Here is a 7,490-nt window from a genome sequence, read left to right on the forward strand (position 1 = left end):
TAAGGCTCGATTTGTAACTTCGGTTTGTCCACTAGTTTATGGATGGTATGATGTGGAAAACTCATGGGTGACCCCATACTTCTTTAACACCTTTTCCAATTGATCCTTGGCAAAATGTGTGCCTCGGTCACTAATAAGGGCTTTCGGGACTCCAAATCGTGAAAATAGTTTCTTTAAAAACCGTACTACCACCCGTCCGTCATTTGTTGGTAATGCTTGTGCTTCCGCCCATTTAGATACGTAATCCACCGCCACTAGTATGTATTTGTTTCCTTTAGACATGGGAAATGGTCCCATGAAGTCAATTCCCCACACATCGAACACCTCGCATGCTTGGATACTATGTTGTGGTATTTCATTTCGAGATGAAATATTTCCCACCCTTTGACAAGCATCACATTCTTTGACAAATTGGGTTGCATCGTTAAAAATTGTTGGCCAATAAAACCCAATGTCAAAGATCTTCTTCGCCGTGTAGTGTGCTCCATGATGTCCACCCGTGGGCCCGCTATGACAATGCTCCAGTATTTTCCGGCTTTCCTTCCCGAATACGCATCTTCTTATAATTCCATCCGCACAGCTTCGGAAGAGATATGGCTCATCCCAAAAGTAATATTTTATTTCAGCAAAAAATTTCTTCTTTTGTTGGCTGCTAAAGTCTTTTAGGATGTATTTTGTAGCTAAATAATTAGCTATGTCCGCGAACCATGGCTCTTCTCCCACTGTCACCATGATGTACTCGTCCGGGAAGTCGTCTCCAACTTTATCTTCTTGCAATTGCGGGTTCTCAAACCTTGACAAGTGGTCGGCTGCCACATTCTCCATTCCCTTCTTGTCTCGTATCTCTATGTCAAATTCTTGAAGAAGTAGCACCCATCGTATTAGTCTTGGCTTGGCATCTTGTTTGGTAAACAAATACTTGATAGCCGAATGGTCAGTAAAAACAGTAGTTTTCGATAAAACCAAATAAGGGCGGAATTTGTCAAAGGCATACACCACAGCTAGTAATTCTTTTTCAGTGGTGGTGTAATTTTCTTGGGCTGGATTTAGAGTCTTGCTAGCATAATATATGGGTTGAAAGTGCTTATCAACCCTTTGACCAAGGACAGCTCCTAATGCATAGTCACTAGCATCACACATAATCTCAAAAGGTAAGTTCCAATTTGGTGCAATGATGATCGGGTTTTTCCTTTAAAAATTCAAATGCCTCTAAACACTCTTTAGTGAAATTAAATGGTGCATCTTTTAGTAGTAGTTGTGTTAGAGGTCTAGTTATTTTGGAAAAATATTTTATAAAACGCCGGTAAAAACCTGCGTGTCCTAGAAAACTCCTAATGCCCTTCACATTGGTTGGTGGGGGTAACTTGGCAATAGTGTCTATCTTTTCCCTATCCACTTCAATTCCCATTTTGGAAGTCTTGTGGCCCAACACTATACCCTCCTTGACCATAAAATGACATTTCTCCCAATTGAGTACCAAGTCGGTTTTTTCACACCTAGCAAGCATTAAGTCAAGATTAGTGAGACAATCATGGAAAGATGATCCAAAAACGGAAAAATCGTCCATAAAAACTTCCATGAATTTTTCCACCATATCGTGGAATATAGTTGTCATGCACCTTTGTAAAGTCGCGGGTGCATTGCATAACCAAAAAGGCATGCGTCTATAAGCAAAAGTCACACTTGGGCAAGTGAATGTGGTCTTTTCTTGGTCCATTGGGTCTATGGGTATTTGAAAATACCCCGAAAATCCATCTAGAAAACAATAATAGCTATGGCCCGATAATCTTTCTAGCATTTGATCAATAAAAGGTAAGGGAAAATGGTCTTTACGAGTGGCATCGTTTAGCTTTCGATAATCGATGCACACTCTCCAACCGGTTACCGTTCGTGTCGGAATTAGCTCGTTCTTTTCATTAGTTATGACTGTCATCCCTCCTTTCTTGGGCACCACTTGGACCAGACTCACCCATGGATTGTCGGAAATGGAATATATAATTCCCGCATCTAAGAGCTTGACCACTTCCTTCTTGACTACTTCTTGCATATTCGGGTTCAGTCTTCTTTGGTGCTGTACAACCGGCTTTTCTCCTTCTTCCAGGTTGATCTTGTGGGAGCAATAGGATGGACTTATTCCCTTGATGTCGGCGATGCTACATGCTATGGCCCGTTTCCGCTTCTGCAATACTTGCACGAGTTCTTCTTTTTCAGAATTGGTCAGGTCAGAGGCTATAATTACTGGCTTTTGGTTGCCTTCTTCGAGAAAAGCATACTCCAAATAATCTGGTAAAGTTCTAAGCTCTGTTTTTGGCTCTGACTGTTGGACTCTCCGAGTGCAGGTAGGGTACTCGGCGATTTTTGTGGTTGTATACACGACTTCTGCCTTTTCTTCAGAGGTACTCGGCGAGTATATCGGTCCTACCCGGCGAGTAGAACTGTTTGTGCTGTTTACCAATTCTTCGTAGTCGGCTTCTTCCAGCAATCTTTCAATTTCCATCAAGTCTTTTTCTGGATCAAATTCTTCATCCTCAGCTGTGAACTTGATGGAATCTTCAGTTATGCCTTCCTCCAGCAATTCATCTAACATATCGATTGAGAATGTTGTGTCGCCACTGTGCCTTGAATACTTCATGGCTTGGTCCACTCCGAATGTGACTGAGTCTTCTCCTACCCGCAAGGTGAGCTTTGAGTCCCTCATGTCTACTATAGCACTTGCCGTGTTGAGGAAGGGTCTTCCAAGGATAATTGGCACTTGTGGATCTGCCTCCATGTCTAGAATGATAAAATCAGCGGGAAAGACGAATTTGTCCACCTTAACTAGTATGTCTTCGCATATGCCTCTCGGGAAGGTGACTGTTTTGTTGGCCAAGTGTATTGCCATGCGAATTGGCCTTGGTTCCGGGAGATCCAGCTTCTTAAAGAATGAATATGGCATTAGATTCACACTTGCTCCCGAATCGGCTAAGGCATGAATGATGGTCAAGTTGCCAAATTGGCAAGGTAAGGTCAAGCTCCCCGGGTCACCTTTCTTCTTTGGTAGCTTATTTAGCATAGCAGCTGAGCAGTTTTCATTGAGTACTACCTTCTTCACTTCTTCCATCTTCTTTCTATTGGTGAGAAGTTCCTTGAGGAATTTTGCATACTTGGGCATTTGCATGACGGCTTCAATGAAGGGTATATTGATTTGAAGAGTCTTGATGTGATCTAGAAACTTCTGATACTCTTCTTCCTACTTCTCCTTCTTAGCTCGGGCAGGGTAAGGCATGGGAGGCTGGTAAAGTTTTTCAGGAACCTGTGCGGTGGGTTTTTGTGATGTACTCGCCGAGTCCATACGTGGTACTCGGCGAGTAGGACTGTCAGAGCGTGTTTCTTGGTTTTCTGCTTGGTTTTCTGCCTCCTCCTTCTATGATTTCTTGGATGACTCAGTCTGAATAGGTGATAGGGGAGTAATTATCTTCCCACTTCTTGTTGTGACAATGTTTATTTGCGCGCCTCATGGGTTATTTTCAGTTTTGCTAGGAAGTTCGCCTGGTGACCTTTGGTTGATTTGTTAAGAAAGTTGCCCAAGCTGTGTCTCTATATTGTGAATAGATGCTTGCTGGTTCCTTAGCATGGTCCTTGTTTCTTGAATTGCAGCATCATGGTCACTATGTCTTTTTTCTGAAGCAGCTACAAATTTTGTGAGCATTTCTTCCAAGCTTGGCTTCCTTTCTTGCACCGGCTCCTCCTTTTGGTAGAACCCTCTCCCTTTTTGCCTAAACCTTTCCTCCTTGGCTTTCTTGTACTCTTCATAAGGGAGCCAATCTTTCTTTTGTTTGCGCCAGTCTTCATCAAATCGGTCTCCACTTGAGTAACACACTTGCACCTTCTTGTTGCCATTTTCATCTAAATCACAGTCTCTAGTGAGGTGAGGCCCATTGCAGTTTTCACAACCCACCCGAATAGCATGTATTGTTTGATCCATCTTATCCATCCTCCTATCCATTATTTTTAGCATAGCCATGACTGCGGATAAGTCTTCAGTAGCTGCATAAGCGGCTCCCCTAGTGACATCATGCCTAGGGTTGTGGTATTCTCTAGAGTGTTTAAAGAATTCTTCAATCAATTCATTGTTCACCGGGGGTGGCTTCTTTGTGAGCGGGCCTTGCGAGTCTAGTAGTTGCCTGGTTGTGACATTGACTCCATCATAGAAGATGGATACTTCTTGCTGGCTGTTTAGGTCATGGTGTGAGCAGTTTCTTAGTAAGCTCTTGTACCTCTCCCATGCTTCATATAGCGACTCTCCAGCTTGTTGTTCAAAGTTAGCAATGGCCTTCTTCAACTTGGCTATCTTGGAAGGTGGGAAAAATTGATCAATGAATTCTTCTTTCATCTTGGCCCAAGTGGTGACTGATCTGGGGGGAAGTGACTTGAGCCAGTCTTTTGCAGCACCTTTGAATGTCACCGGAAGCATACGAAGTAGTTGAGTCTCACGGGGTACATTTGGAACATTGAAGTAATCAGCTACATCATTGACTTCATCCAAATGTTTGTAGGCATCTTCATGGTCTTTTCCATAAAAAGGTATTTCCTTAAGTAAAGCTAGGATATGACCCTTTAGCTCGAAGGTAGCAGTCGCGGGAATTGCGGGTTGCACAAGTCCCGGGTCGGTGTCGTCTCGCATCCTCTTCTTCCATTCTCCCATGGGGATTTCATCAATGTTAGCCATTGTGACAGCTAACTCTTCCTCGGACTCGGTTTCGTGCTCGTATGTCGGGTCCTCTTCTTCCTCGGTCTCGTACTCGATATCCTCCATAGCCGGTTCGTCGATTACTAAGGAAGTGTTGGATGCTCCAGATTTGCTGCTCTTCTTTTTCCCAAAAACAGTCTTCAAGTTGGACAAGGGGTACCAGCGGGGTGTTTGATCCTCTGGTCATGAAAGTCCTGAAATAAACAGAATAAAAGCGTAAAAAGAACAAAAAAATCGTACTAAAAATAATCAAAAATTTACTGCTGATTACGCTTGTAATCGCCGAGTAGATGCGACTGCACTCGGCGAGTAACAGTGTGTTTTTGAAAAAATTATAACTAAATATTAAAAACTAAAATAGCTGCTAAGACCTAATTACTGACTACTAAACTACAATAAATTAACTTTATGCAAGTAAACTCACACAAAGGATCGAAAAAATTAGGTATTAGATTAATTATTTAGTATCGTTCCCCGGCAACAGCCCAAAAACTTGATGTGTGTAAAATGCACTTGTTTTATTCCCTACTTTTATTAATATATTTAGCACACAAAGGCAGTGAACCTGTCTTTTAGTGGTATAGTTTAGTAAGTAAGGTGTCGAACTCAGGGAACGGAAAATTAAACTAACAACTAATTTTAACTAAAACAACTAATGAAAGTAAAAGGTTTTTCTTCTAGTTTTGCAAGTCTAGAAACTTAGGCAACACTTAATTAACTAAATGACTAAAACAAACAACTTATTCACCAAATTTGATAAAGATGTTTCTATTTAGGTTCGACCAATTCACTCCTATGGTTATTTGGATTTATGATAGATTAATTGTTATTGGCTACCAATTAAAGTGGTTAGGTTAATGTTCATTACTCCTAGCCCTTAGACAATTCACTAATTTAAGTGGTGATCAAATGTTTAAACTAATTAATTCCCTAGATTAATGATTTGGATTAAATAAGATTTGTAGTGGTAAATCAATTTAGTAAATCAATTAACCTCTTGTTGATGGTTTCTCAAACAAGCTCACACATTAATCTAATTATTGTCTTATTAATCTTAGTTTCATAATCATTATTACTAAGCATATGAATTGGTGTTCACATAAACATATGAGGTTAACAACTAAGAGATGTTCATGCAGCTTAATTGTCTTCCAATTAACAGAAAATAATCATGATTAATGCATAAGGGTCTTTAACAAACTTAATTTAATAGATCACCAATAAACAATTAATCAAAACTAAGAATTAAACCATAGGAGTTCCTTGGTATTCCCCAAACAGAAACAAAAACGAAATTAGTTCATAGTTGCAGTAAAATCACACACAAAAACAAGTTCAACTAGATTAGACATCATCAAATCCTAAAGCTAAGTGGAATGATTAACCTAGTTACTTCAATTCTTCGAAAGGTTGGAGATTAGAATTCCTCAGCGTCTTCTAGTGCTCTCAATCGCAGAAGGATCTTCCAAAATCGCCAAAAGTCTGTTCCCCTCGGATAAAGGTTCGATTTTTATAGATATCTCAAAACAGGGGGTACTCGGCGAGTAGCAGACCCAACTCGCCGAGTAGACTCGTTGTTATCCGTCTTAGATCAGGAGTCGTGGCTATCTTCTGGAATATTCAGCTGGACTCGCCGAGTAGGTGCGTGTACTCGCCGAGTAAATGGACTTTTGTTCCTCAATCTTCATTCTTTGGTCTTTAATTGCTTTCCCTTGCTCCCTTTCACTCCCAAGCATATCTTTTGGACTGAAAACAAAATTTAAACAATATTAAGTACCTTTTGTCCATATTATTCACATAATTAGTTAAAAATGAATAAAAATGTATACTAAATAATTAAATAATTATGCACATATCATCACGCGTAGGTAGCAACGGGATCTACAACTTTCATTTTGACCCCATTGGCTAATTCTGGAGCGATTTTAAATTTAACCGTCTGAGAAGATTACACTGATAATGACTATGTAAAATTCATAACTTCTACATACGGACTTCGTTTTCGACAGTCTTTATATTATTGAGATCCTATTAATGAGATATTCAATTCAAATTTAGGTTGTTTTGGCTAAAAGTCGACCGATATACATTCGATTTCTAGGCTGTGCACTGTTGTGTTAAATCTTAGAAAAATCATAACTTCCTCAAACGAAGTCAGATTTAGATGTTCTTTTTATGTACGTTCTCAGTTTAAGGTATACTACGACTTTTGTTTATATCCCTAAGTCTAAAAAGTAATTTATCATAAATTCACTTTTTACGTTACACAGTGTCGTACCGGTTTAGCCGTAAAACTTCGACGGGTCATAAATTTTTTGTTATAAATCGGATTTCAGCATTGTTTATATATATGGAACCCATGTGACATATAATATAACTTGGTTAAGATTATTTATTCTAAATAATATTTTATAAAATATTCATTTTTGATGTTTATTGTCTCTAAATTGACTAGCCCGAATATGTAGGTGTCACACCCCGAAACTGAAGGCGGAAACGTTTCGGGGCGGAGGACGTCATGAAGTATCGCAACCAATGTACATAGTAAGCATAGTAAACACAAAACATTACATTACATAAATTCATTACATTTGTTTGAAATTAAAGTAATACAAGTTTTGTAGGTACATAAGATTAAACAAAAGTAAGACGTAACTTCCATATGCTCCTTCTTCGGCAAAAGAACGTTGGATACATGTCTAAAGAGAACCTGAGAATACAAGAAGTTTAAAAATTAGCATAAAGCTGGTGAGTTCATAAG

The 7,490-nt window shown here is 39.5% G+C and overlaps 1 non-coding gene across 1 annotated transcript; it reads left to right on the plus strand.

Moving 5' to 3' along the window:
• Positions 1 to 4,217: 4,217 nt before the first annotated feature.
• Positions 4,218 to 4,324, plus strand: LOC111883509 (small nucleolar RNA R71). The gene has a single exon (XR_002847475.1). It is a non-coding gene; the product is annotated as a small nucleolar RNA R71 (small nucleolar RNA).
• Positions 4,325 to 7,490: the final 3,166 nt, after the last annotated feature.

Source organism: Lactuca sativa, chromosome 5 (genome assembly GCF_002870075.4).
Source record: "Lactuca sativa cultivar Salinas chromosome 5, Lsat_Salinas_v11, whole genome shotgun sequence".
NCBI classification, from domain to species: Eukaryota; Viridiplantae; Streptophyta; class Magnoliopsida; order Asterales; family Asteraceae; genus Lactuca; species Lactuca sativa.